Source organism: Terrapene carolina, unplaced genomic scaffold (genome assembly GCF_002925995.2).
Source record: "Terrapene carolina triunguis isolate 2854851 unplaced genomic scaffold, T_m_triunguis-2.0 Scaffold706, whole genome shotgun sequence".
NCBI lineage: Eukaryota > Metazoa > Chordata > Testudines > Emydidae > Terrapene > Terrapene triunguis.
In genome coordinates this window covers 838042-865241 of record NW_020665057.1, presented here as the reverse complement: position 1 = coordinate 865241, position 27200 = coordinate 838042, and the positions used below count along the sequence as shown (strand labels likewise).

Genomic DNA, 27200 nt, shown 5'->3' with positions numbered 1-27200 from the left:
GTAGCACTTGGGCAGCCCTTTTTGCATGGCTGGGAGGGAGGAGGGGGAGTTAGGGCGGGGACTTTGGGGAATGGGCGGAGTTGGGGTGGGGAAGGGGCGGGGCCAAGGACCCGTGGAGTGTCCTCTTTTTTTATTTTTTAAATATGGTAACCCTAATGTATAATATCTCTGGATATTGGCGTGATTAAAGGGAAATAGTGCCAGGCAATCTTTTGCATAGATTGGTGGTGGTGGTGGTGGTGGTGGTGGTGTGTTGAATTTGTCCACAGGTCACATCTGTCATACTGGCCTATTGTGACATAGTGTAGACAAGCCCTAAGAAAATATTGCTCTGTCTGGCAATGCACACTACAGGAGTGTGATTTCTGAAGTGCACTAACTTTTTTGCACATTAATTGGTCTGTGTAGACCCTGCCGGTGTATACTAGAAGTTTCCTGGTGCATTTTAAACAGCAAAACAGGAAAGCGCACTAGGGAACTTCTAGTACACACCAGCAGGGTCTACATGGACCAATTAATATGCAATAAGTTAGTGTGCTTTAGAAATCACCCCGCACCCTCACCCCCTGCCGTAGAGCGCATTACCAGGCTCTGTAGATAAGCTGCTAAGTGGCAATATATTGTTAGTGGGGATTTCAGGCACTCAGCCCCCTGTTAATGTTATCAGAAAATTGATTTTTTTTAAATGCAAAAATATACTTTAGTTTGCAGATAGATGGTTGCCTAGAAGTGCAAAAAATGTTTTGTATTCTTTGTTACACAGAAAATCTTCATTGAAAGATGCTTCACAAGAGCTGCTTCTGAAGGCATCAGCCTTTCTACATTTTACTCATTAAAGATGCCAGCTGGCTATATGCATTTGATACATCTACATTTACTTCTATTGTAGAGGCCATCAGAGCCACATACCCTTTTGCTCTTGAAGAGCAAGAGTTCCCTTGCGAGAACAATAGCATAGAGATTTCCAGCTGTTACTGTGATAAAACTCTGTGTGACATTCACGGGTACACACACAATGAAGTGAATCAAGTATTATTCAAGTCTGATTTATTTTTTTGTAAATGACAGTAAGTTTATATTAAAGGCAACTTGCAAAGGTTTTAATAACACAATAAAAAACAAACAAACTGGACATGTATTTGGAATGGGGGGGGGGCGAGGGAGGGCTGAAAGGTGTTTATTTTTTGCAAATTTTCAGGATGTCTCTTCTTCCATTGAAAAAGTCAGAATTCTCATCAGCTATAAGTTTCCTTCTATTTTTCTTAACCTTTTCTTTTTCTCTCTCTCTTAATGTTATCAACAATATCAAGTGTCATCTTCCTAGTTTTTCTTGAAGGACCTCTTGGGGGGATGGTGCGTCTCTGAGCTTGTTTGTTGTGGGCTTGTCAAGGCTGCTTCCCCACTCTGAACTTTAGGGTACAAATGTGGGGGCCTGCATGAAAACTTCTAAGCTTAACTACCAGCTTAGATCTGGTCCGCTGCCACCATTCCCAAAGCTAATTCCCTTCCCTGGGAAGCCTTGAGAAACTCTTAACCAATTCCCTGGTGAATACAGATCCAAACCCCTTGGATCTTAAAACAAGGAGAAATTAACCATCCCCCCTCCTTCCTCCCACCAACTCCTGGTGGATCAAGATCCAACCCCCTTGGATCTAAAAACAAGGAAAAATCAATCAGGTTCTTAAAAAGAAGGCTTTTAATTAAAGAAAAAGGTAAAAATCATCTCTGTAAAATCAGGATGGAAAATAACTTTACAGGGTAATCAAACTTAGAGAGCTCAGAGGACCCCCCTCTAGCCTTAGATTCAAAGTAAAGCAAACAGAGATAAACACTCTAGTAAAAGGTACATTTACAAGTTGAGAAAACAAAGGTAAACTAACACGCCTTGCCTGGCTGTTTACTTACAAGTTTGAAATATGAGAGACTGATTCAGAAAGATTTGGAGAACCTGGATTGATGTCTGGTCCCTCTCAGTCCCAAGAGCGAACCAACCCCAAAACAAAGAGCACAAACAAAAGCCTTCCCCCCCGCAAGATTTGAAAGTATCTTGTCCCCTTATTGGTCCTTTGGGTCAGGTGTCAGCCAGGTTACCTGAGCTTCTTAACCCTTTACAGGTAAAAGGATTTTGGAGTCTCTGGCCAGGAGGGATTTTATAGTACTGTACACAGGAGAGCTGTTACCCTTCCCTTTATAGTTAGGACAGGGCTCTAACACCTTTAGGGGCAATTTAAAAAAAACCCTTTTAATGATGACTTATCTAATATGTTAATTAGTTTTTGGAGTTGAGTAGGTGTTAACAAAAAGTTTTAAGCTGTCAGGGAGAAAAAATCCTCCCTCTCCCAAATACTACTACTTTTTTTTTTTTTTTTTAACTCGTGTTTTTTATAATGATATCTGTTCATTAGCTCTTCCGTGGTCAGTGACTACTTGTTCTTGCAGCTTTTCCCTGAAGGCAGACTTTCGCTCAGTAATGTCGATTTATCCACCGTAATTCATCTAAAATGTTATTTTTTCCTTTTCACACCCGCTACTAAAACACTAGTCCTTGCCTTGGTAACTTCATTTCTCAACTACTGTATCCTGCTCCTCCTCCTCTGGTCTACACACAACTTCTTCCGTTTTAGGTCTGTCCAAAATGCCACTGCTAACCTCATTTGCTGTTACAACCATATTATCCCCCTCCTTAAAGTTATTTCATTGTCAACCGCTGTTCTTCCATATAGAGTTCAAGCTCCTTGTCTTTCCTTCAAGGATCTGCACCATCTCACTTGCCTCTCTGCTCTCATATCATCGGACAATTGCCCATGTTGTTCAGCATCGGCTCTCAGCTATTGATTTTTGGGCCCCAACCAAGTCACAGAAGTCAATGGAAATCTTGTCTTTGCATTTGAAGTTGGATTCAGGCTCTTTATCTCCTTCCCCCATTCTTTGCTCTGTGTCTTTTATTCATTATGCCTGTGTGCTTGGATTAGCCTCCCACTCTCCTGACACCATGTAATCCTGCTCTCCTTATGACCCATCCCTTTTCAGGAATTCTGCCTTCTATTGTCAGCATTAAAAATTTAAGCAGCTGCAAACTGTTACCATGCAGTGGTGTCTGCATGCCACCCTTTCTCCCCTATATTGAGTAGGAATAGGAAATAATTATGTGGTCACCAGTAAATCCAGATTTTACAACTGTGTGTCAATCACTTCCCTGTTTTGTCTTCGCACTTTGTTACTGTGACCTGTTGTTTCTTGTGACACATTGTCTGTAAGATCCTTGAGGCAGGGATCTTGCCTTTATAAATGTTTTGTAAAATATTGCATATACTTTTACAATATGACCCTCTGTATAATGAATAATCATAAAATGAAAGCACTAGATCAGGGGTTCTCAAACTTCATTGCACCATGACCTCCTTCTGATTACAAAAAGGGGCACCGAAGCCTGAGCCCGCCCTAACCCTGCTGCCCTGTGGGGGGGTGGAGGGGGAGGCAAAACCAAAGCCCAAGGGCTTCAGCCTTCAGGCAGGGGACCTGTAACCTGAGCCAAGCCAACTAGAGCTGAAGCCTGAGGGCTTCAGCTTCGGCCCTGGGCCCTAGTAAGTCTAATGGCACCCTGGCGACCCCACAGTTTGAGAACCGCTGCACTAGATGGATCATTGTGCCAGGTGAGGCCTTAACCAGGCAAATGATAATCCGGGGTGGGCAAACTATGGCCCATGGGCCAGATCTGGTCCACCAGCCATTTTAATCTGGCCCTCGAGCTCCCGCTCGGGTGCGGGGTGTGGGGCTTGCCCCGCTCTGGCGCTCCAGCCAGGGAGCAGGGTTGGGGGCCGCTCCATGCGGCTCCCAGAAGCAGCGGCATGGCCCCCTCCGGCTCCTACGCATAGGGGTGGCCAGGGGCCGCTGCTCTGCATGCTGACCCCACCCCCGCAGCTCCCATTGGCCGGGAACCGCAGCCAATGGGAGCTGCAGGGGCTGTGCCTGTGGACAGGGCAGCGTGCAGAGCGCCGTCTGGCCACGCTTTATACAGGAGCTGGAGAGGGACATGTCGCTGCTTCCGGGAGCCACTTGAGGTAAGCGCCACCCAGAGCGTGCACCCCTGAGTCTCTCCCCACGCCCCAACCCTGTTCCCCAGCCCTGATCTTCCTCCCGCTCACCAAACCCCTCAATCCCAGCCCGGAGCACCCTCCTGCACCCCAAATCTCTCATCCCCAACCCCACCCAGAGCCCACACCCCCAGCCAGAACCTTCACTCCTTTCTACGCCCCAGCCCTGATCCCTCTCCCACCCTCCAAATCCCCTCCCGCCCTCCAAACCCCTCGATCCCAGCCCGGAGCACCCCCCTGCACCCCAAATCCCTCATCCCCAAAACCCACACCCCCAGCCGGAGCTGGCACCCATTCCCGTACCCCAGAGCCCCCTCCCGCACCCTGAACTCATTTCTGGACCCACCCCGGAGCCTGCACTCCCAAGCAGAGCCTTCCTGCACCCCAACCCCAATTTCATGAGCATTCATGGCCTGCCATACAATTTCTATTCCCAGATGTGGCCCTCAGGCCAAAAAGTTTGCCCACCCCGTGATAGTCAATAGTTAATGATTTTCTGTATCCTCACAAAAAAGCAGTCAGATTCCCCACACACAGTATATGACCAACTGTATTATACAATATGTATAGTTTACAATGTTTAAGTCAAAATAATTTGCACCATTTTGTTTCAGATGCTTTTGAGCACAAGCCTTTTAAAAATAATATAGAGCTCATATTATTTAGAAAAGAAGATAAAAAGGTATCATCCTAAACTGTATATATTTCCATAAAGGAAAGGGAGTTAGACTTAAACAAAAGTGATGCAGTTTCCAGTCTGATAATCTGAGAATCTGATTTAAAGTATGGAGAAATCTACAGAAGCTATAAAAACTAGTAGCTGAGAGTAGAGTTTTCAGTCTGGTACGTGTTGGGTATATTTTAGATTTGCTATCCACTTTGTGAACTAGGAAACCATTTTGCAATGTGGAAATGAACATGTCATCCACATGCACAGTGGATGTGCTGTGCTTGATCTCAAAGCACATATACTGCGTGGGTGCTCTGTCAGTTATGAGGCTCTGGTGTATTTGCATGCACACAGAGAATCTTGTAATTAACCACATCAGACTGAATAACACAGAGCATTCCCATTGTCCCTCTTTATGGGTGTAATTAGATGCTGAGGGGACTATAGCAGGAAATAGGAACAGTTTCCTCCTGCCACCCTTTAAACAATTTTTCAGTTCCAATTAAAATAAATTACATCTTCTGCCAGTGGAGATTAGTCCGTATCATGCTTGTCACATAGGAACAGGCAGAGAGCCTGGGAAAGGGAGTCCAATTTTATAAAAATTTGAGGCAAAAAGAAAAATACTTCTGAAATAATGAGCAGTAGAAAACCAAAATTTAATATTTAATTTTGTGACTTTTAGTTATGACTTTTATTGCATTTTCAATAACTGCAGACAACAGCTCCTCATAAGATTTTAATTTTAGAGTGCTAGTGATTCATTTTATAAAGCTAAGTACTGTAATTTGACATTTGCTTGAAGATTAAAGATTATGTAGGTTAATACATTTTAAATAAACTGATCCTCTCATGAAACTGCTTTGCAGAGAGATAACATAATTTAAAAACGTAGAACATCATGCAGTTCACCTGCCATTTTATAGTTACACTTGCTCCCTCATGTCCCCCAAGGACACATTGCTTACAGTATTACATATGTATTTGGAATTAGAGATTGTAAATCCCTCCCATTCTACTGTAATACTGCAGGGAGCATCATGTCGATGCCACAAGAAAATTTGTCAGGGAAAAAAATCACTCTCGTAACATGAAATATTTCAGTTAGACATTGTTGAAATGATATGGCTGAAGCACCACGTAGGCACTGTTTTCTCCAACTATACTTTATTAAGTGTACGTCATTTCCTTAAAGTAGAAGTGGGTGGCATAGGTTGACAAACCAAGATGACAAATAGGAATAGACAGGGATACTAGAAAATTAGATTCAGTAATTTTGTGAACAGTCCACAATTCTTGCCACTTTCTGAAGGTGTTATGACATAGACTGCTACCTTGTTAGCCCAGTGACACAGAAAATGTTTGTTTTTATCTGTTTATTTAGCAAACACTAAACATTTCCTGCCCTTCCCTAGTTAACTGCTGAGCCTACATGAGTCTATTTAACTAGTCCCACAGAAGTGCATATAAATAGATACATAGATAAATACTAATAAATCTCAAAGCAGAGGGAATCTAATTTAAATGACCTGACTTCCCATGCTGCTAGGTGAAGAGGAGGATGTATCTTAGAAACGTAGCACTGTTGATCACATTCCAGCATCTCAAAAAGCAATCTTGCCAATAGGCAGCATCTTCCTCAAGAAATATTTTGAAACTTCACTGCTGAAATATCTCCTTTTGAAGATGTTTGTGCATAGACATTGGCACAGGTAGGCTCAAGGATCTTTTATGTTTCTCTACACCTGCTTCCTTGTGTTTCTCAGTTTCGTAAACATGTTTGTAAAACCATTTGTTTGTACAGTGCATGATGAGGCCACAATTCTGATGATGTTGTCTTGATGCTACTACAATACCAATATATAACACTGACTCACTTATACTTTTTTTATTGATTCTAGTCATCCGGTGACTTAAGTTCTTGATTCAGAAAAAGTCTTGCACACATGTAGATGTCCATCCCTATTCAGTGCACAATTTAACTTTAGACATGTGGGATTTAAACATACAAGTGCTGTCCTGAGTTAGGGATGCTTTCTTGAACTAGGGCCTAAATAACAAGGCTGGTGGAATCTACATCGCCTCTCAAAGCAAGCTGAAAAATTGGAGGGCTGCTTTTTCCTAAGTCAAACCGTAATTGGTTTCTGATGGGTACAGGATAGAATTCAGGAAGAACTCCATTCTTCAGAACATAATGCTATTTGGTTTAGATGAGGGGGTAATAAAATATAATCTCAAGGGTTGAGGCTGATTTGTTATATTTTCTGATTTAAGATGAAGAAGATGGAGAAACGGAATGGTTTTCAACATTGCCTGGTTTTGGGTGGAAAGAGCAGGGATTAAGAAGGGGCTGATTAGCTGGGCAGGGTTCTGACACAATTGAGTTAGAAATAATTCTCATTTCCATAAGAATTCCAAAAATGGCTCCTTCTGTGAAGCTTGAGATGAAGCTAATAAGGTGAAGAATTGTTCACATTTTGAATAAAAATATTATTGCTGTATTTAACTGACTTAGTGGCAATTTATTGTCTCTGCAACTCTGTGGTAAATATTGAAGTAAAAGGGTTTCTATAACAATTGAATTGGAAAATTAGCTACACAATATGGAATGTAGTTTACTCCCTTCCCCTTACCCCTTCATCTATAGAAATAGTAAAATGCCAGGCAGTCTTCACCACATTTTTCTCTGCAATTTTCCCATGCCCTTGGAGATGTCTAGGAAAGGACAAAATTTAATTCCTTCCTTTTTGAGACAAATAAAGCAAGAGATTACTGTTCTTTTTTGTTGTGCAGGTTTGTTGAATTTAAAATACTGAAACAGTGTTGTGAAATTGGTAATAACAGTTAAATTAAGTGAGTAGTTACACAAGAAATCTCCCAGTTTATTGTATGGCCTAGTACGATCACCAGTGATTTAATCTCAGCTGATACAGTAAAGTGAGGTGAAATATAGGTATGCTTAGTTTTAAAAGAGGTGAAGTAAATTCCCTATCAGCATTATTGTCCTCCATAGAAGCACATGTTGGAAAAAGATTCTTTTCAGAAGTTATTGGTAAAGGAAACACAAATGTACTTTGTTTTACTTCCATGTCCTGAAATGTTGAACCAATGAATGAGTGACACTTATTCTAGCATGTCCATGACCTCAAAGCTTAATTTGCTATCAATTTGAGTTTGTGGGTGACACTCATAATGTCAGCACAGGTGAGCTGAGATTAATGTACCTAACTGAAAGCACTTGTGTGCTGATCCACTCTGCAAGTAACGAGAAACTGCTGAATTGGAATTAATTTGCAAACTGGACACCATTAAATTAGGCTTGAATAAAGACTGGGAGTGGATGGGTCATTACACAAAGTAAAACTATTTCCCCATGCTAATTTTTTTCCCTTACTGTTACTCATACCTTCTTGTCAACTGTTGGAAATGGGCCATTCTGATTATCACTACAAAAGATTTTTTTTCTCCTGTTGATATTAGCCCACCTTAATTGATTAGGCTCGTTATAGTTGGTATGGCAACTCCCATTTTTTCATGTTCTCTGTGTGTGTGTGTATATATATCTTCCTACTGTATTTTCCACTGCATGCATCTGATGAAGTGGGTTTTAGCCCACGAAAGCTTATCCCCAAATAAATTTGTTAGTCTCTAAGGTGCCACAAGTACTCCTCGTTCTTTTTTCTTTGAAGTAAAGTATTTCCATGAATACGTAGGAGAAGGTAAACACTAATGCTGAGACAGAGTGGCATTCACATATAAACTGGTGTTATTGTAGCTGGGCTGCCCGGGCTCTGGAGACTTAAGACAAGCCAACTTGTATCACATTTTTCTTTATTTAAATTTTTATGGTATATTACAATATTAAATATGACAAATGACACTTTAAATGTTTGGAGAATAATCTGCTATGGCTAAATTGTACAGTGTATCACTTATGTGAGATCAAAAATATGCTGGGTTTTTTTCTGCGTATTAGGAAATAAACGACTGAAATGTGTTTGAAAGGTTAATCTTAACCAATTTAAATTTTTAAGTCATTCTGTGTCAAATAAGCCAAAATGCCTGCTGCAGCTTGACACATATTCAATACAGGTTCCACCAGGGGAGCAAATTTCAGGTGTGAACTTTGCTCTAGAAGGAAAGGTTTTATCTGTTTTACTAAAGTAAATCTTTTGGAAATGATGCAATAGAGTTCAGTAGCCCACTTCTAGGTATCAGAAAAGAACCTAGAATCAAGATGACTATGCAAGACTACTGTAAAGTGGAACTGAAAGTTATATTAGTTTTGGGTCCATTTTAGTTTTTTAGATTGTCTGCGATCATAAATGCCTCTCTGATTAAGTTCTACTTGTTCTTGATGCCTCTTTTTGATACTGTTGATTTCCTCTTAACTGCCTCATTTAAGTAGCCAGCATCCTTAGTAATCTTCTATCCTGGTTCAAACGCAGCCTCTCTTACCTTACCTTCTCTTCTAGTGGAGACTTTATGGATTGGATGGATACAGCGATTTAATGTCCCAAGGCAGTATCATTGGAACTCTTACCTCTTCCATTTTTCTTCTCCTTTTAGGTTATCTAATGGCTAGACTCAACTTTGCTAATACTTTCCATGTAGTGGACACCCAACATTAAATGTTTTTACTTGACATCTGATTGGGGAGTGCTCTGATACTATAGTAACAAGGGTCTTTAGATATTTTTAAGTCCATCTGCCTGTCCTGATTCCATCACATCGTGGCTACGTTATAATTTCCCACTAAATGTCTCTAAATCGTTGAAGCTGGAATAAAGGCCATTTTAGCCCATTCTCTAACACCGCTATACAATTCTTAGCTTAGGCCAAGAGTTTACTCCCAAGGCTAGAAATCTTAGTTATCCAGGAATTTATTTTCTTCTTTCTAAATCTGCATACAATCTTCTCTGAAACATTTGCCCCATCCTAGTTCTGCCTTTATTGAAATGCCTGTATATTGCTTTGCCACTCCAGGAGAGAGAAAAAGATGACTATAATCTTCCGTAGCTTTCATTTGGTTCTTCTGTTTCTCAGGATCCCAGTCAAAATTGACCCGCAGCCCCTCAAATTGTCTGTGACCTCATGTTCACTTCTCCATCTGCTTCTTCACGCATCCAGTCCTGGCTCTTCTGTTTCCTCTTACTAAGTGAAGTTTACTTCCTCTCTTCAGGGGCCTGATGCAAAGTCCCATGAAATTAATGGGTGGTTTACCATTCTATTTTGAGTGTTACGTAACAAGATTTGGTACTGAATAGTGCTATATGGAAACTCCATTGCATTTTAAAAATCTATAAAATAAATACACTCTGGAAGGGTATGTAGAGCTCCCCTTGAAGGTTTTCAAATAAAGATTAGCCAAAGCTGCAAAATTCAGTACTGGATCTAAATTATTCCATAGTTTGGTGTTATTAATATCTAAGGTTTTGGTTCAATCACTAGATTAAACCTATAAAATTATAATATGTTGTCCACAAAATAATGATATTACTCAGTAAAAATAGTGATTGGAAGAATATATTTTTCCAGAGCTCAAAAAATTGATCTAGAACCTTGGGATGGGGTAGAAATAGTTCAAATTATTCCCTGTAATATTCCTTACTTTACTTTTTTTTTTTTTTTTTGCATGATGAAAACTAACCTCTTACTTGCTTTTTTTCTGTCTCTTACCTAATTTCTGATCCATGACCATACTTTGTCTCTTGTTCCTTTCCCCAATGATTTAGTTTTCTTTAGTGGCCTCTTGTTGGGGAACTTTGCCGTAAGCCTTTTGAAAAGCCAAATAAACTGTTTCTGGTTCTCCTCTATCCATTATTTTACTGACCCTTTCAAAGGAATCAATTAGAGAGGCATGATATTCTTCTTGGATGTTTTTGTATGATACTTGTTTTGACTTTTGTACTTAATATCATTTTAAAAAATGTTAGCGGGGAGAAAATGGCAGTACTATATAAGACTAATGGAGCAGAATAATTTTTATCTGAAAGAAAAACTGTATCCATTGAATATGTAATATATTCTCCTATTTGAATAATGGGATGACTTTAAAAGAAATGTCATTAGTTTCTTGTCCTCTGCTATCTTTATATGGTGCATTTGTCTTACAAAAACCAGACTCCCATTTGTTGTAGACATTTTTTATTAAAGTTGCCCCATTCTCACATGAAACATTTCTTACGAAACCCCAAAATAAGAATGTAATTGCAACAGATGTAACACATTTGTTACTGGGTGGCTTTCTAAGTTTAAAGCCTTATATTAGGGATTTTGAACAGAAAATACAGTAGTTATAATATGAACATATAAATCTTTCTACACTCTCTCTAATTCTGTAATCGCTGCTACAATATAACACTGGTAGTAATAATATAGCTATATCACCAGCACAGTATTATGTTACAGTGGTTAATTTAAACATCAGTTCTCAAAATAGTGGCAGTACTAGTATACTGTGTTAATCTACCTGTATGCTGTGTAGGTCTTCAGATTGGAAAAACATCTGTGAAATCTTTCAAAATGAGAAATCTTTCAAAACGGGGGTGAGAGGGGCAGAACGTATGTGCCCCTAAAATTATATAGGAATCAACTGTTGATTCAGTTATTGCAAATGCCTTTTGTAAGTGGTGGTGATTTGTTGTCTGCTATTTGATTGCAGTTGTTATCAGTGGGAGGAAGCATAAAAGTCAGCTGTCTAATGGATGGCTGCTGGTAAGCCTGACTGATGATTCTAGATGGTGTTAATATTTCATAACCAGCCTGTACACTGTCTGGGTGTTTGCTCAGGCTGGTTGTAATACAGTGAGCCTTTGAATCAGGAAGAGCTTAAGGGCTTTATGCTTATGTGTACTTTGACAGAGAAGAAGTGCAAATTCTCTTTCAGAGCTAAAAGTTGTATTTTGATTTTTATTTATTTTAAGGTTTACATTAGGGATCAATCACCATGCAAGCAGTTTTTAATGGCCCCCTTATTTCAGACCTACAATACTTGCCAGCAAGGCTGAAGGGTGCACTCTATAGTTTGTGTTCAGAAGGCATTAAATCCCCAACTTGGATGGACACTTTGTTGTTTGTGGCGGGCAGATGAAATTATTATGAGAACTCGTTAACCTGTAGTTGGGCAAGGAAATGTTCGGGAATAGACTAACATACACAGAGAACTATTATTCATTTTTCTGTCAATTCATTTTGTAACACACCATTCCTTCCCATCCCCTTTATTTTCTCTGCTTTGTACATTATACTTCGAGTAGCACAAGTGAATTAATGTTTTGGTTTTTTTTTATTTTGGCAGCTGTCTCATGTATTTAGATGGCTGTGCGCTGCTGTTGCTGCTTTTTTAATTGTAGCAATGTGTGATTCACTACAATAGGGATAACAATGTTACAAACTGTCACTACAGTAAAATTCAAAGTGGCTGTAGTAAGATTGAAGTTGCTAAATTTCCAGTGTGTTTTTTTTCTAATTTGATCTTCCCTCAAAGAAAGAAGGAAGGGAAACCAGCTAGTTTCTGGTTGACGAGTTAACCCCTTGATTACTGGGTTTTGTGTTGCTCTTGTAACTTGTCACAAGTGATTAGAGCAGGGGACCAGGAGCAAGGGTTTCTGGTTCTATTCCTGGTTCTGCTACTGTTTGCATCCTCAGACAAATCACTTAACCTTTCTTCTCCACCTCAGTTTCCTGAGCCCTAAAATAATGAAAATAATTGCTTCACTAGAATGTGTTGAGGCTTATGTTTATAAAATGCTTTGATAATCTTTTACGTACAGGAGCGACTGAAGAGCAAAATATTATTTAATTGGTGCCATTAATGTATAAAAGGGAAACAAATCTGCACAACTTGGTTTTGCAGTGCTTTGACAAAAATGTATGCAGGGTTTATATCTCATTTTCTGTATGTGTTGTAGGCATTGCTCTTTTACATCAATGATAGCAAAAGCTGGTAGAAGTTTGCCCTTTAAACTCTCTTAAGCTTTGTACAGCCTGAGGTTATAAACAGCTGTTTAGTACAGTAACTCATTGTAATCTTGCAACACTCACAACTACTGTAGATAATGATACTAACATTACAAGAAATGCTGTAAACACACAATGTTAGCATTCCTTTGAATTACACTGCTGTGTATATAATCACATTGGCCAAAATGGTGGTATAAATTTAGATACCTAAATCCATTACTTGTTGAGGCATCTGTGTAAATTGAAGGTTTTTTGTCATAGCGGTCATTGTTAAAATGTCTGATCATGGAGGTAAAAGCATTGTTTTAAAAACAATATGCAAAAGAATATTTCAAACTTTACATCACTTTTAAGTCTTTCACTGGAGAAATATTAAGAAAGTATCTGGCTCGCAGATGGGGGATGGAAATCAATGTGAAAACAAAAGGCCTCTAAAGGAGCAGCAGAACGTGATCACATTACAGCATAGTTAAATATGCCACTGCCAAATCATTAAGCTACAGATGAAATCATGTAATAGAGCGAATGACCTGGAACCTTGTTACTTTCCTTTCTGAGTGTCTGGGAGCTTGATTCTACTGTCCTTAATTGGGTGCTCCTTCTATTTTTTTTTTAAATGAATGTGATATCTGCATACATCGAAAAGACTTTCAACATTTAGCTCATAAGTGACACTCTGTACAACCTTAAGAAAAACAAAAAGTTGAGAAAGCTTATACTTTGATTGTTTATATATGTAAAGAGAGAGTACCCACTTGAATTGTATGAAACTGACTAATTAAAAGGAAAAAAATGTGATAGAACACTCTTGTATACTGAGTAAAAAAATCCGGAATTTTTTATTTTTTATTTTTTTTTTTTGGAGGGGTGGGGGGGAAGTGGGACGGAGAGCAACAGCCTCAAACATGCTTAGGTGTGCCCTTTCTTTTTGTTTTTTGTTTTTCTGTGTATATGCCTGTCTGCTGCCTCTTCAGTTTGTTTTGTTGATATGTTACTGGTAATTATCCTCTTGCATGGCGTGGGGAACACAAGGGTATGTGAATTCCCCCAAAAAAACAGTATATGAGGGTGTGGAGAATATAGGAGATAGCTGCATTTTTTATTAATATTATATTTATCTCAGTTTACCTGCTTGATATTATTGTGTCTTACTGACTGCAGTTAAATCCAAAGGAACTGTTAGGAAAAGCTAGCAGGAAATGAAACAATGACAACTGAAAATGAGGTGTCCCCAGAGAAAATACCAAGGGTCCTTAAGAAAATAATGGTAGGCTATTAACTGGGAAGTGCCTATCTGCCTGGCTCAAGCCAGGTTAATACTTATTTTTCAATGGTCAGAGCTTAAGACCAAAAGAAAAACCATTGAAAACCCTGGCCTAGAGAGGAAAGTGGGGGTGAGAGGTCGGAAGTTGCTTGCGGGGGGGGGACATACAGAGAGAGAAATTGTAGCAGGGCTATCTGTCCCTCCCAGTGCAAAAGTAGGAGTGCCAGGAGTAAATGGAACTTACCAAAACTTGCAAGGGAAGGATAAGGTGTAAGGTAAGAACCAGGCATTATACGTCTTTTTGTTGTTTTAACTCTTTTCTCTGTTTGCAATGAGCAATTTGGTTGAATAAGCAATACTTTGGATTTGAACCAACGGCTCTTGGCAGGAACTGTGGTGGTGGACAGTACAGTACCTCCTTATAACATTTGGGAGCACTGAGGGTAGGGGCAAGACAGCATAAGAGCATTCCAATGGCCACTGCTGGGAGAGTGGATTCCACCTCTGGGCTGCACCAGTCAGTGCAATCCTATGAGTGTGAATAGACAGAGTCGTCTCAAAGAACTCTGGTTACAAGTAAGTAACCTCCGTTTTTGAGTTACTTTAATTGGACGCTGGTCACATTTTCCAAAGGAAAGTCTCCTGCAAGGCCAGTTGGACCTGCTAGAGGAGCCACTGTTGGTAAATGAGGGCTTCAACTCAGAGATCCTGCCCAAAAGTAGTTGAACCATGAGGTACCACCCTGGAGAAAGGTGAAGGAAACCAAGCCTTGTCACCAGATGGGTGCCTCTCCGGAGAGACTGCCAAGGGATTTAAAGCGCATGTCACCAAGTAACCATGACAACAGGTAATGTCCTTGTTCCAGTGCCTGAGACAGAAAGCGTAGCTGGCCCTCAACAACAGAGTAGAACTGACAGTACACAAAGTGCTGTCAAAATAATTAAGTAAACAAACTTTCAGTTAGTCATCTTTTGCATTATCAGTAACAAAAACACTGATGGAAATGTGTCTTTCAAGTTGATGGTGTCTCTTCAAGAAGGTCCAGAGATAAAAGATAAAGCAACTATTTTATTTTAAATCAGCATGCTGTACAATCACTCCTTTGTTTTTGTTGTTTTTAATTAGGTTTCATGTTGAATATTTTGTGACCAAAGTAAATATGTGAGAAAGTTGGTAGCTGAAATACCAGCTTGCTGTGGAATCAGAGAGGGAAAAGCTTATCTAGCTCATGGCCTTAACGGTTGAAGTTACAAATATGGAAACTCAGAATCATTATAAAATACTAGGGTTCAAGATAATCCTAGCTTTCTGGTAGCCTTACCTACATGGCTAGAGGGAAGAAGTGATTTGGAGGAGGGGGAGAAAGAGATTTGTAGATATCAGTGTACTATAAATTCCTGTACAGCGTTTCAAGGATGTAATTTTTAAAAGCACTTGACATTGGAGTGACTTTGCTCCCCATTTGAAGTGAGGTAGATTTAAAATGGGATCTGAATTAGGCAGATGCTGAAAGGTTTTGAAAATATTCCCCCAATCTTAATTATACTTATAAATACAGATTGTGAATTTGAGGATTCCCTGCTGCTGAAGATGACACTCAAATATGGCTTTAGTCTTTTTGTAAAGTAGTGGGTGAGTTCCAAATTTCTGTCAATTATCTCCTGTTTTATACCATTTTCTACTCCCTTTTGTGCCCCTTCCCTTTTTATTGCACTTTTCACCTTCAGATCTTTTTTCGTGCTGCCTTCTACATCAAGAAGAACCTCACATTAATGTGAAACAATCCAGGTACGATAACTCCAACTCTGTTTAGTTAGATCATATTTGTGTTTACCACTCCTAGATGGCACTGCTTTGTGTTGTATTGTATTCATGTGTCTTGGGTTGGATCTTTGGGTCAAGGACCCATTTTTCTTTTAGACTCATGTTGCATTTTTAAATGGAGCTATGGCACAATATCAATATATTAAATGTGAAAAACTAGTGTTAACATTATATAAAGGCTGCAAGATCGAGCACTCAAAAGTTAGGAAATAGCAATGTTATCTCATCAGTGTGGCACATTATGCATATTTTATGGTATACCTTAACAGAGCTTCTAAGGTATACAGATAGAATAAATATACACATGTCATATATGTACTGGATAAACTGAAATACTACATGTTTCCTGTGCTATGGATAAATGTGTTTAGTTTTGTAAAGAAATCATAATTAAAAAATAAAAAAGTGGATATTCCCCTGTCCTTTGTTAAATGCAAACCTTAATATATTAAACTGTTTAAAAAATATTGTAGGAAGGATATGCAACATGGTATAGTGAATGTTGCTACGGCAATGTTAACTGCTAGAATTTCCCTGATTTCTGACTGTGAAACCTTGCAATTTGAATGGTACGTAAACACTAACTTTTCACAATTAATCTTCAAGCTCTTCTTCAGGGGAAAAAGATTTGGCAGTATAATTGCTTTTTGTAGGTTATAAGCTCTTCATAAATGTTTTGAACCGGAAAGCATGCACTTGTGTATTTATTCGTAAATGCATACCTACAAACTTGTTCCTCTACAGGTGAACTATGCAATTTTGAAGTGGTCATGCCATTTTTCTTTCATATCCAAGCAAAATATTGGTTAGCAGGGATGTATGGGAGTGTTGCCACTGATTTTGATCTATCTGTCTTAGGAACTTATTGCCCTCAGGGCAGTAGTATCTGATTACCTCACTATCTTTTAGCCACTCCACCCTGGTGAAGAACTGTTATCCCCATTTTATAGATGGGGACCTGAAGCACAGTGAGGCAAAGTGACTTGCCGAAGGTCACACAGGAAGTCTATGGTGGAGTAGGGACCTGAACCCAGGTTTCCCAAGTCCTATGTTTGTGCTCTATTAACTAGGACATTCCTTCTCTCTGGTCTTTCAGCGAGTGCAGGATGAAATCTTGTCTATACCACATTTCACATTTTAGGTGTTTGTTCTGGGGTTGTTGTTTTTTTGCTAGAGAAAATAGTAATTAGATGTTTGTATAAGGTAGAAAAGTGTGATTTCCTCTCTTTCTTCCCCTCCACCCCACATAACTCTGTCTGAAAAATAACTGACGTTTGCTCCAAACTTGGGGGGTACGGAATGTTTGGGACTGACCAAAGACCAGGTTAGCTGCTGGTGTAACTTTGTCATAGAATTTGGCCTCAAGTGTGGGGGGGCAGGGGAGGGAGAGGGAGGAGGAAGTATTTCAAAAAGGTGAAGGTTATAGATGTGAAAAGAGAGTTATAACTTTTGTGTACTTAACTGTTAGTAGATGCCCTGTAAATAACTCTCCCCTTCTCTCCAGTTCTCTTTCCACATCCTCCATATAACACAACTGCAAACTGTATTTTCCTTGGAGTCAAGAACTGAGCAACCATTGTTTCAAACCAAAGGGTCTTGAACAGTTGCTTCACAAGTGGGACTCCTGTAATGTTCAGCTACATAAGGTCTAACAAAAGAGAACATTGCACATTAGCAAGTTATGCAGTAGCAGCCAAAAGTAATAACACAAAGCATTTGTGTTAAGGGAAAAAAAAGTTCATCATGTTGTCACTTACTAAAAATGAATTGTTTGGGGCTTGTTTATTTTAAAAAAATGGAGAAAGTATTAGATATTATGGAAACTTTAAAACAGAATCAAGGAGCAATGACATGCAATTAATCATGGTGGTTTGACTCAAGAAAATGACGAGTACAGACAAATAGATACAGTCAAGCAAGAAATAAGAACTGAAGTAGTTAAGGGAATAGGATCCTTGAAATCAATGTTATATGTTGAAGGTTATTTTGTTTTGATAACTCAGCACTGAGCCTAAGGAATTCAAATATTAGGTTTATTTTGTTTTTCAAGGTTGGCTCATCCCCGGTGACTAGTATATAAAACCCATGGAACAGATGGTTGTCACAGGAGTGTGCTCTAGTAGTGCCAGGGCATGCAGAGTAATCTGGTCAATGAACTTAATTTACAAGCAAAACAGAGACAGCAGAGAATATCTGAAAGAAACTTTCACATGCAAATATCTTCACTCTCCTTCTGAGGCGGAATGTTATTTGTTGGACTATGTTTGGCTGAAATAAAAAAGGGAAATATACACCAGTAGGAGGAGAGAACTGATTTTAAATATGTAGCAATATTGAGATAAGTTCCCTGGGCCCACCTGTAGAGTTCTACCAGGATATCCTGATTCTTAGAGAGAAGAGAGATGTTTTAAGGGCCAGATTCCATTCTCCCAGCACAGCTAAGTAACTGGGCTGTGTGTTGACAAGATCAACAAGAGCAGAAGTGGAAGGAATCTTCCCCACCTGCCACCCTCAGACAATACTTTAGTATGGTGATAGTACACCTGTGGCTGCTATGGCTCCTAACTATCCCCTCCTTGAGGGTACTGGCCCGTGGATTTGTGTAGTCATGGACTCATTGCTCCAAGAATCCTTTTCTTCTTTCCCTTCCCCTCTGTTGTGGCTATTACTGCAGCTCTTGCACCCTCAGGGCTCCAGTAATCCCTTAAGATGCCCTCCCAGCATGCTACAGAGTGGGGAGTCCACAGGGAGCTGTGCCCTGTGCTGCACAGGGGATGCAGGCTCACTGCACAAGCTTCATATGCTTTGCTCCGTCTGTGCAGCAACACCATGATAGTCTTGTGGAGCTCGAGGATATCATGGGATAGGGGGGTGATTTTATCTCTGAGAGAATAGGCTACCAAGGCAGAAGTGCTATTACTTCAACATGCCTATGGTAAATAGCTGTGTTAAATGGAAGTGTGGCGGCAGATGGAGACTCCCACCAGGCGTGAATGAGAAGGTACACCTCTACCCCGATATAACATGAATTCGGACATAACGCCGTAAAGCAGTGCTCCGGGGAGGCGGGGTTCCGCACTCCGGTGGATCAAAGCAAGTTTGATATAACACGGTTTCACCTATAACGCAGTAAGGTTTTTTTGGCTCCTGAGGACAGCGTTATATCGGGGTAGAGGTGTATATGGCAGCTTCATGGCCTGGAGAGAAGAATTTTTTCCAAGTTTGTGCAATGTTCCTTTAAGTTCTCTGATGATCCATGCCTATTGTTCTATCATAAACACCTACAAACATGAATGGGGTGAGGTTTGTTTTTTTTAATTCTGTTGCCTGACTAAATATTCCTGTGTGTAACAGAGTGCTTTGATCTGCACAACAATGCTTTTTAAGACAGATCATGTTGAGAGAATCTAATTGGCTAATTTAAAAAGCATGTGTTGCCTCCTAATTGTGCTTTTTCCATATTTTGTTTTTCTGCCTCCTGTGTTCCCTATTTTGCTCACTTAGTTGTTAGAAAAATTCACATAAAATAAATCCGAGTTCTCATTTTCTTCTTTAGAATAACCCATTTCTCCCCTACCCCCATGCTGAAATGTCAAGAGAGCAGATGTCAATTTAAGTGTTTCAAGAGACCAGCTGATGGTGCTCCTTGTCTTCCTCTCAGTGTGGAAATGGTTTTCTCCTCACAGCTTTACTGTTGGCATCCTATTTAGCTGACCATATACAGCCCCCCACCCCCATCTCTTGAGTGTTAGGGGTGGGTGAGTGGCAGACATGCCAAACCCGTCAAAAAAACACGGAAATTGGGTTTGGTTTTGGCTTAATCGGCTTGTGAGTTGCTTGTTGACTGGTTTTTGGCTTGTAGCTTGTTGCTTCTTTTTTTTTTTTTTTTGGATTGGCTCCCGGCAAGCAAGGACAAGGGGAGGGGAGAGAGTCAGGGATGCACAGCAGGCCCACCACAGTCCCAGACTGCATGTCAGGGGGATCTAGTCACATAGAGTGTTGGGGTTCTTAGGGATTGCCTTGTTTTGGCCTTGTTTTGAAATGGGTTTTGATTTTTGGCTTTTTGTGAAAGTCGGGGTGCTTATTTACCACGTGAAAGTTGGCAACTGTGGTGAGGGGGTGTGAGAGAGAGTGAAGATTCATGCTGATGTTTAGCCTTTCTCCTAAAGGTTCATTATTATTAATTATTTTATTCATTTACAGTAGGGCCAAGAGACACCCCTCAGACGGCGGTGCCATTGTGCTAGATCAGGGGTTCTCAAACTGGGGGTTGCGACCCCTCAGGGGTTGCGAGGCTATGACATGGGAGGTCGTGAGCTGTCAGCCTCCACTCCAACCTTGCTTCACCTCCAGCATTTATAATAGTGTTAAATATTTTAAGTGTTTTTAATTTACAAGGGGGATCGCACTCAGAGGCTTGCTGTGTGAAAGGGGTCACCACTATAAAAGTTTGAGAATCACTGTGCTAGATGCTGTAAAGCCATATAGAACAAAAGAAATGTCCTGTCTCAAGGCTGCACCCTCATCCACCTACTACTTATCCGCCCTCTAACATTTTTTCTTTTCTCTTTTATATAGTAACTGATGCTCACTACAGGTGATGGGCGCAGTATAAGAACCTGAGCTGAATCCCAAACTCATGCCAGCAAAACCTCTCTATCACACTACACTGTAATGTACTATCTAATCTACTACAGATTCCTTGAGGAATGCTGCTAGTTTAATGACATTACTATATTGTCATTAAATCCCCTTTTTTTTTTTTTTTTTTTGCAGGACATGCTGAAAATAATTGTTCTGTTTCTGTAACAAATTACTTTTAAAAGGATGTGTTTTAAGTCTACTGTTCAGTTCACGTTGCTCTTGAAGCTTGATAAGCACATTTTTGAGGTAACTGCATTGCTTCAGGTTTATTGTGCAGGCGTTGGGGAGACAACGTTTTTGTTGGTCTGGTTTTGCTCTTAAAGACTGTTCGTTATTTCATCGGACTTGATGTTTCTGGAGAATAGAGAGCGTGGTTGGAACATGCATAGAGCTTGCTTCTCTTGGCCTAAAGCAGAAACACCTGATAGAGGTTTGCACAGAGTATCAACAAAGTTTAAGAGAAGGAAAAGGAACTGTGCTTCAGGGTCATTGTAGTCAAAACCAAACTAGAAATAGAGCATTACCATTCCTATTATAAAGGACCAAACCTGCGGTAAATTTGAGCCTGACTTAGGACCTGTTTTTATATGTATTGGCTGAAGGGACTGACTCTTTGTTTAAACTGTGAATCTTACATATATTCCATTTCTATTGTTTTTTCCCCTAATTCCCAGTCTTAGTATTAGTCATATAACAATGTGAGGTTCATGTTGCTATTAACATGGGTCCCAAGTTAGGAATGCATTGAAGTACATGCTTAGCTTTGTTGTACAAGTGAGTTTTAGGAAGGATTTGATTGAGATGAGGGAACAGGCTTGTGAAAAAAATTTGGAAGGGCATCAGGAGCAGCATGGAAGAGGAAATGAACTTTTATGTGTGTAGATCTTAAGCAAGGCTGACATCACTGGCGGAGAAGAGAATGGAGGGAGAAATACAAAGTGAGTCCAGGTCAGAGATGGGCTACATCATAGAAGCCTTGAGAGCAAGAAAAGAGAGCTGGAACTTGATGCATAGCACAACTGGACTCTGAAGTGACTGAGGAGAAGTTCATGGTTGACCCTTCCAGTACTGACATATGCATCTTCCAGCAAACTTTTTCTTTTTTTCCAGCTGCCTAGGTGAAGGTGCCAACAGATGAAAAAAGATGATTTTGGATGCAGTCACAGGTGTACTGTCTTACAGTATTGGAAACCAAACATGGCAGAACCAGAAAGTGAAACTAGCCATTTCAGTTTTTGTCCCAGCGGAGTGATATGGAGCAGTTAGCATAAAGAGAAAATGACATTTTTCCCCAATTTTAATTAACTGAGGTGGGATTAGCAATACTCATTCAGAATGGTCTTGTAAAATACATTAAAAAAATCTAAACAGGGTCTTTTTAACAAAAATGTATACACTAAAATATTGAATTAATGAATTTCTGAATTTGAAGGACAAATAGACTTTAGTTATAAGGTATATTGGCTCACATTGCCTCTAGCTCTGTATGCTAATGTAATACATTAATGAAACTTTTCATATCTTGCAGACTGAAAACATATATTAGGAAATGTTATATGTGTGGCCCCATTTGCTGCTGCTCTCTTGGCAGTGTAGTGTGTAAACATGCTCTTGTTGGAAACTAGCCTGGGACACATGATGGCAGCTGATTGTTCTACCATCTGCCAAGATGTGGCTTGAGGAGTAGTTTTGAGATCTTGGACACATCGCATCACAGAAATTCATCTCCAGGGTAGGATGCCCATACCCCACTCTTCAGCTGGCAAAACATCCACAGAAAGCATTAGTTTCAACTCTTGTGGAAGAATGCTTGTCCACTCTTCTGGTTAGTGGCAAAGAGTCATTGTGCTCATATGAAAGCAAAATTTGTCCCTTAATCTTATACATTCTAAAAGCATAACAATTATATTTTGAATGACTGTACAAACAAGTCCCCCTTGACAAACAGAGGTGTACAAAAGTCATAGGGAGCTATGTACAATAATCTACATTATAAAAACATGAATGGACATGGAATCAAGTGTGGATTTAAATGAAGGGTAGCAAGTTAATGGATGAAGCATGTAATCTATGTAAAATGGCCTTGTGCTGATAACCACAAGAGGGTCAAAATGTCTGTAGAGAGATTACTGTTTTAGGGTTCAGTCCAGCAAATGCTTGTTACCAGGCACGGTGCTCACTAATGTGAATAGTCCTATTGAAGTCAATGGGACAACTCACGTTAGTAAGCACTATACCTGGAAGTAAGTGTTTGCAGGATCAGATTCTTGATGATTTCAAAATTTCTTTCAAGGACTCCAGAGTTTAATACTGGAGGTCTTTACAGCCAAAAAAACCACAGAAACAGCTCATAGCAGTATGGAAGATTGTCTAAAACTTTTTATTTAAAAACAAAATAAAACAAAACATATATATTGCATCTCACTGAAGGCTGGAGAATTTTCAGTTAAACATTTGTTTGTATATGGCTATTTACAAACAAATAGCTGTGCAGTTACGTATACTGAAGTTTATTTTAAGATTTAAAAAGTAGTAGCAATCTTCTAATGTATCTGTTAATGAAATAAATCCATTAACATAGCAAGGTTTGCAGCAAATATATATTGAACAAGTTTCTGCTGTCATCTCCACTGAAGCTACAACATGGCTTTTTCAACCTATTTAGGGTTGAATAAGACTAAGGGTTATTATTTTCCTCACTGAATCCACCTTCATCTGTCAGTATACCTGCCGTAGCATAAATTCAAGTCTCTCAAATTGACTTTAATTTTATTCGTTATTACTTGTTTCATGACCAGAAACTCCACTTACACCCTGCGATATATAGAAGTACCTTCTAAATGCAAACATTTATTCACAAAAATACAGTTTTTGTTTTTACTTTTTATTGACATTGATATCAGTTTGAATTAATTTACCATTATTTAAAATCTGTAGCTCATATTCAATTTGTGATCCATTATAACTCCTAAATCCTTTTCAGCAGTACTACTGCCTAGCCAGTTATTTTCCGTTTTGTATTTGTCCATTTGATTTTCTTTTCATTCTTAAGTGTAATACTTCGTACTTGACCTTATTGAATTTCATCTTGCTGATTTCAGACCAGTTCTCCAATGTGTCACAGTCATATTGAATTCTAATCATGTTCTCCAAATTGCTTACAACCCTTCCCAGCTCGCTGTTATCTGCTAATTTTAGAAGCATACTCTCCATTATCCAAATCATTAATGAAAATATTAAATAGTATCGGATCCAGGACAGACCCCTCTCTAGATATGTCCTCCCAGTTTGACAGCAAACCATTGGTAACTACTCTTTGAGTATGGTCTTTCTGCCCGTTATACACTCATAGTAATTTCATCTAGGGTATGTCTATACTACCCACCGAATGGGCGGGCAGCGATCGATCCAGCGGGGGTCGATTTGTCTAGTCTAGACGTGATAAATCGACCCCTGAGCGCTCTCCCATCGACTCCTGCACTCCACCGCCGCGAGAGGTGCAGGCAGAGTCGACGGGGAAGCGGCAGCAGTCGACTCACCACGGTGAAGACACCACGGTAAGTAGATCTAAGTATGTCTACTTCAGCTACGTTATTCACATAGCTGAAGTTGCGTAACTTAGATCGATTTCTCCCCCCACCCTCCTCCCGGGCCCTAGACTATATTTCCCTAGTATGCTGATAAGACTGTCATGTGGGACTCTGTCAAAAGCTTTACTAAAATAAAGAAATATGTTTACTGCATCCCCCGTCCACTAGGCCAATAACCCCATCAAAGGAGAAAATTAGGTTGGTTTGGCATGTTTTGTTCTTGACAAATCTATGTTGGCTATTACTTATTACACTTTTATCCTCTAGGTGCTTACAAATTGATTGGAAAGATACCAGAACAAAATTATTAAACAGGAATTGAAGTTAGGCTGACCGTTCTGTAATCCCCTGGATCCTCTTAGTACCCATCTTTAAAAAGGGGAGCAATCCCTTCTCCAGTCCTTTAGGACTTCACATTCCTCAGTGGATTCTTTAAAGTACTCACTGATGGTTCCAGGATAATTTGAGCTAAAATCCTTCATTTCCTAGGATGAATTTAGTCAGGCACTGCCAACTTGAATATATCTAAATATGTTTAAACTGTCCTTTCCCTATTCTGGCTTGTGTTCCTTCCCTTGTGTTCCATTGTTACTAATATTAATTGTGTTAAGCATCTGGTCACAATTTACCTTTTTAGTGAAGCTTGAAGCAACATAAGCATTAAATACCTCAGCCTTCTTGTTGTCATCCATTATTAGCTCTCCTTCTCCATTAAGTAGGGGACCTATGCTTTCCTTCATCCTTCTCTTGCTCAACTCTTCTTATTGCCTTCTATGTCCATTGCTAAGAATAACTCATTTTGTGCCTTAGCCTTTCTGATTTTGTCCCTACATGCTTGTACTAGTCTTTTATAGTCCTCCTCGTTAGTAATTCATCCATGTTTCCACTTTTTGTAGGATTCCTTTTTGATTTTCAGGTAATTGAATAATTTCTGACAGAGCCATATTGGCCTCTGACTATTTGTCCTATCTTTCCTTCATATCAGGATAGTGTGCCTTCAATATTCTCTCTTTTTGAGAAACTGCCAGCTCTCTTGACCGTCTATTTTCTGTATATTTTCTTCCTAGGCCCTTGCCTACCAGTTCTCTGAATTTGTCAGTCTACTTTTTGGAAGTCCATTGTTGTTGTTCTGCTGCTCTCAATACTTCCTTTCCTTAGAATTATGAAATCTGTTGTTTCATGATCATTTTCATTCAAATTACCTTCAGATTCACAATCAATTCCTCCTTGGCTGTTCCCCTGGTTACTTCCTCCACTTTCTGAAACAAAAAAGTTGTCTCCAATACATTCCAAGAATTTATTGGACATTTTGTATTTTGCCAAATTACTTTTCCAACAGATTCTCGGATAGATAAAGTCCTCCATTACTACCATGTCTTGTGTTTTGTATATTTCTGCTATTTGTTCTACAAATGCCTCATCCACCTCCTCCCCTGATCTGATGGCCTGTTGTAGATTCCTAATATGACATTGCCCCTGTTTTTCCCCCTTTTATCTTTGCTCAGAGACTTTCAACTGGTCTGCCTCTCACCTCCTTCTGGACCTCAGAACAAGTGTGTATCTTCTTGATGTATAATGCAACACCTCCTCCTTTTTCTCCCACCTGTCCTTCCTGAACAAGCTATATTCCTCTATACCAATATCCCAGTCGTGAGATTTATCCCTCAAAGTCTCTGTGATGCCAATTAAGTCTTAATTTAGCTTATATACTAATACTTTCAAGACTTCCTATTTATTCCCCATACTACTTGCACTTGTGTCTAGACATCTAAAATATTGAGCAGATTCCCCCACTGAGTTCCCTCTTGTTGCTCTTATGGCTATGTTGTAATTTTCCATTCCCCCACCCCCCAACATCTAGCCCTCTGTTAAGGTCATCTCTTTTATGCTAACTGTGGCCTTTTGTCACTTGCCTCTTTGAACCTAGTTTAAAGCCCTCCTCACTAGGTTGGTGAGTAGGTGTATGAAGATGCTCTTCCCCTTCTTCATCGGGTGGACCCCATCTCTGCCCAGCAGTTCTGCTTCCTGCATCCCATGATAGAGGAAGCCGAAGCCCTCCTATCGACACAGTCTGTGCAGCCATACGTTCCGTTGCCAGGATGCACTCTTACCCTCAATCAGGTGGACAGACAAAAACACAACCCTGCACCCCCAGCTCCTTCACCCTTGCTCCCAGAGCTCTGTAGGCACTGCTGATCTTCTCAGGGTCATTATAGTGGATCACAAATTGAATGAGTCAACAGTGTTGATGCTGTTGTGAAAAAGGCTAATATCATTCTGAGTGTATTAACCGGAGTGTTGTATGTAAGACATGGGAGGTATCTGCTCTGCTCTACTTGTCATTGGTGAGGCCTCAGCTTGAGTGCCACACTTTAGGAAAGATGTGAACAAAATGGAGGGAATCTAGAGGAGAACAACAACAAGTGGTAAAAGGATTAGAAAACCTGATCTATGAAGAAAGGATTAAAAAAAACTAGGGATGTTGGGCAAAACTGATAAGTCTTCAAATATGTTAAGGGCTGTTATAAGGAGAACAGTGATCAGTTGTTCTCCATGTCCACTGAAGGTAGAACAAGAAGTAATGGGCTTTAATCTGCAGCAAGGGAGATTTTGGTTAGATATTAGGAAAACCTTTCTAACTATAAGGGGACTTAAACTCTGGAATAGGCTACCAAGGGAGGATGTGGAATCTGTATCATTGATGGTTTTTAGGAACAGGTTGGACAAACACCTTTCAAGGATGGTCTAGGTTTCTTGGTCCTGCCTCTGCACAGGGGGTGGACTTGATGACTTCTTGAGGTCCCTTCCAGCCCTGCATTTGTGATTCTATGACATGCAGGCTGCATTCCTAGCAAGTTAAGACCAGAATCCAGGGGGGAAGCCTTCAGGATCAGGATACCTGATGGGCCAGGGCCCCTCCAGGTGTAGGCTGGGAAGGAGCTAGCAGTGGTGTTAGTGGGTTTTCCTCCCATTGTGGGCTCTTCACTGTAGAGTAAGTTAAGAGAAAAAATCTGTTGATGCACTCAGCTGGCTAACTCCCTTAGTCTCCCCTCTACTTTTGTCTCATAAGCCACATGTCTTACCAGCCCCTGGTATTAATATTAATTTAGAATGATGTAACACTCTGAGGGACTGGAACATTTAGTTGC

The 27200-nt window shown here is 39.9% G+C and overlaps 1 protein-coding gene across 5 annotated transcripts in view; it reads left to right on the top strand.

Moving 5' to 3' along the window:
- The window catches only part of PPP3CA (protein phosphatase 3 catalytic subunit alpha), a 299763-nt gene that overhangs the window by 140775 nt on the left and 131788 nt on the right, over positions 1-27200 (top strand). The gene's annotated exons all lie outside the window — the stretch shown is intronic.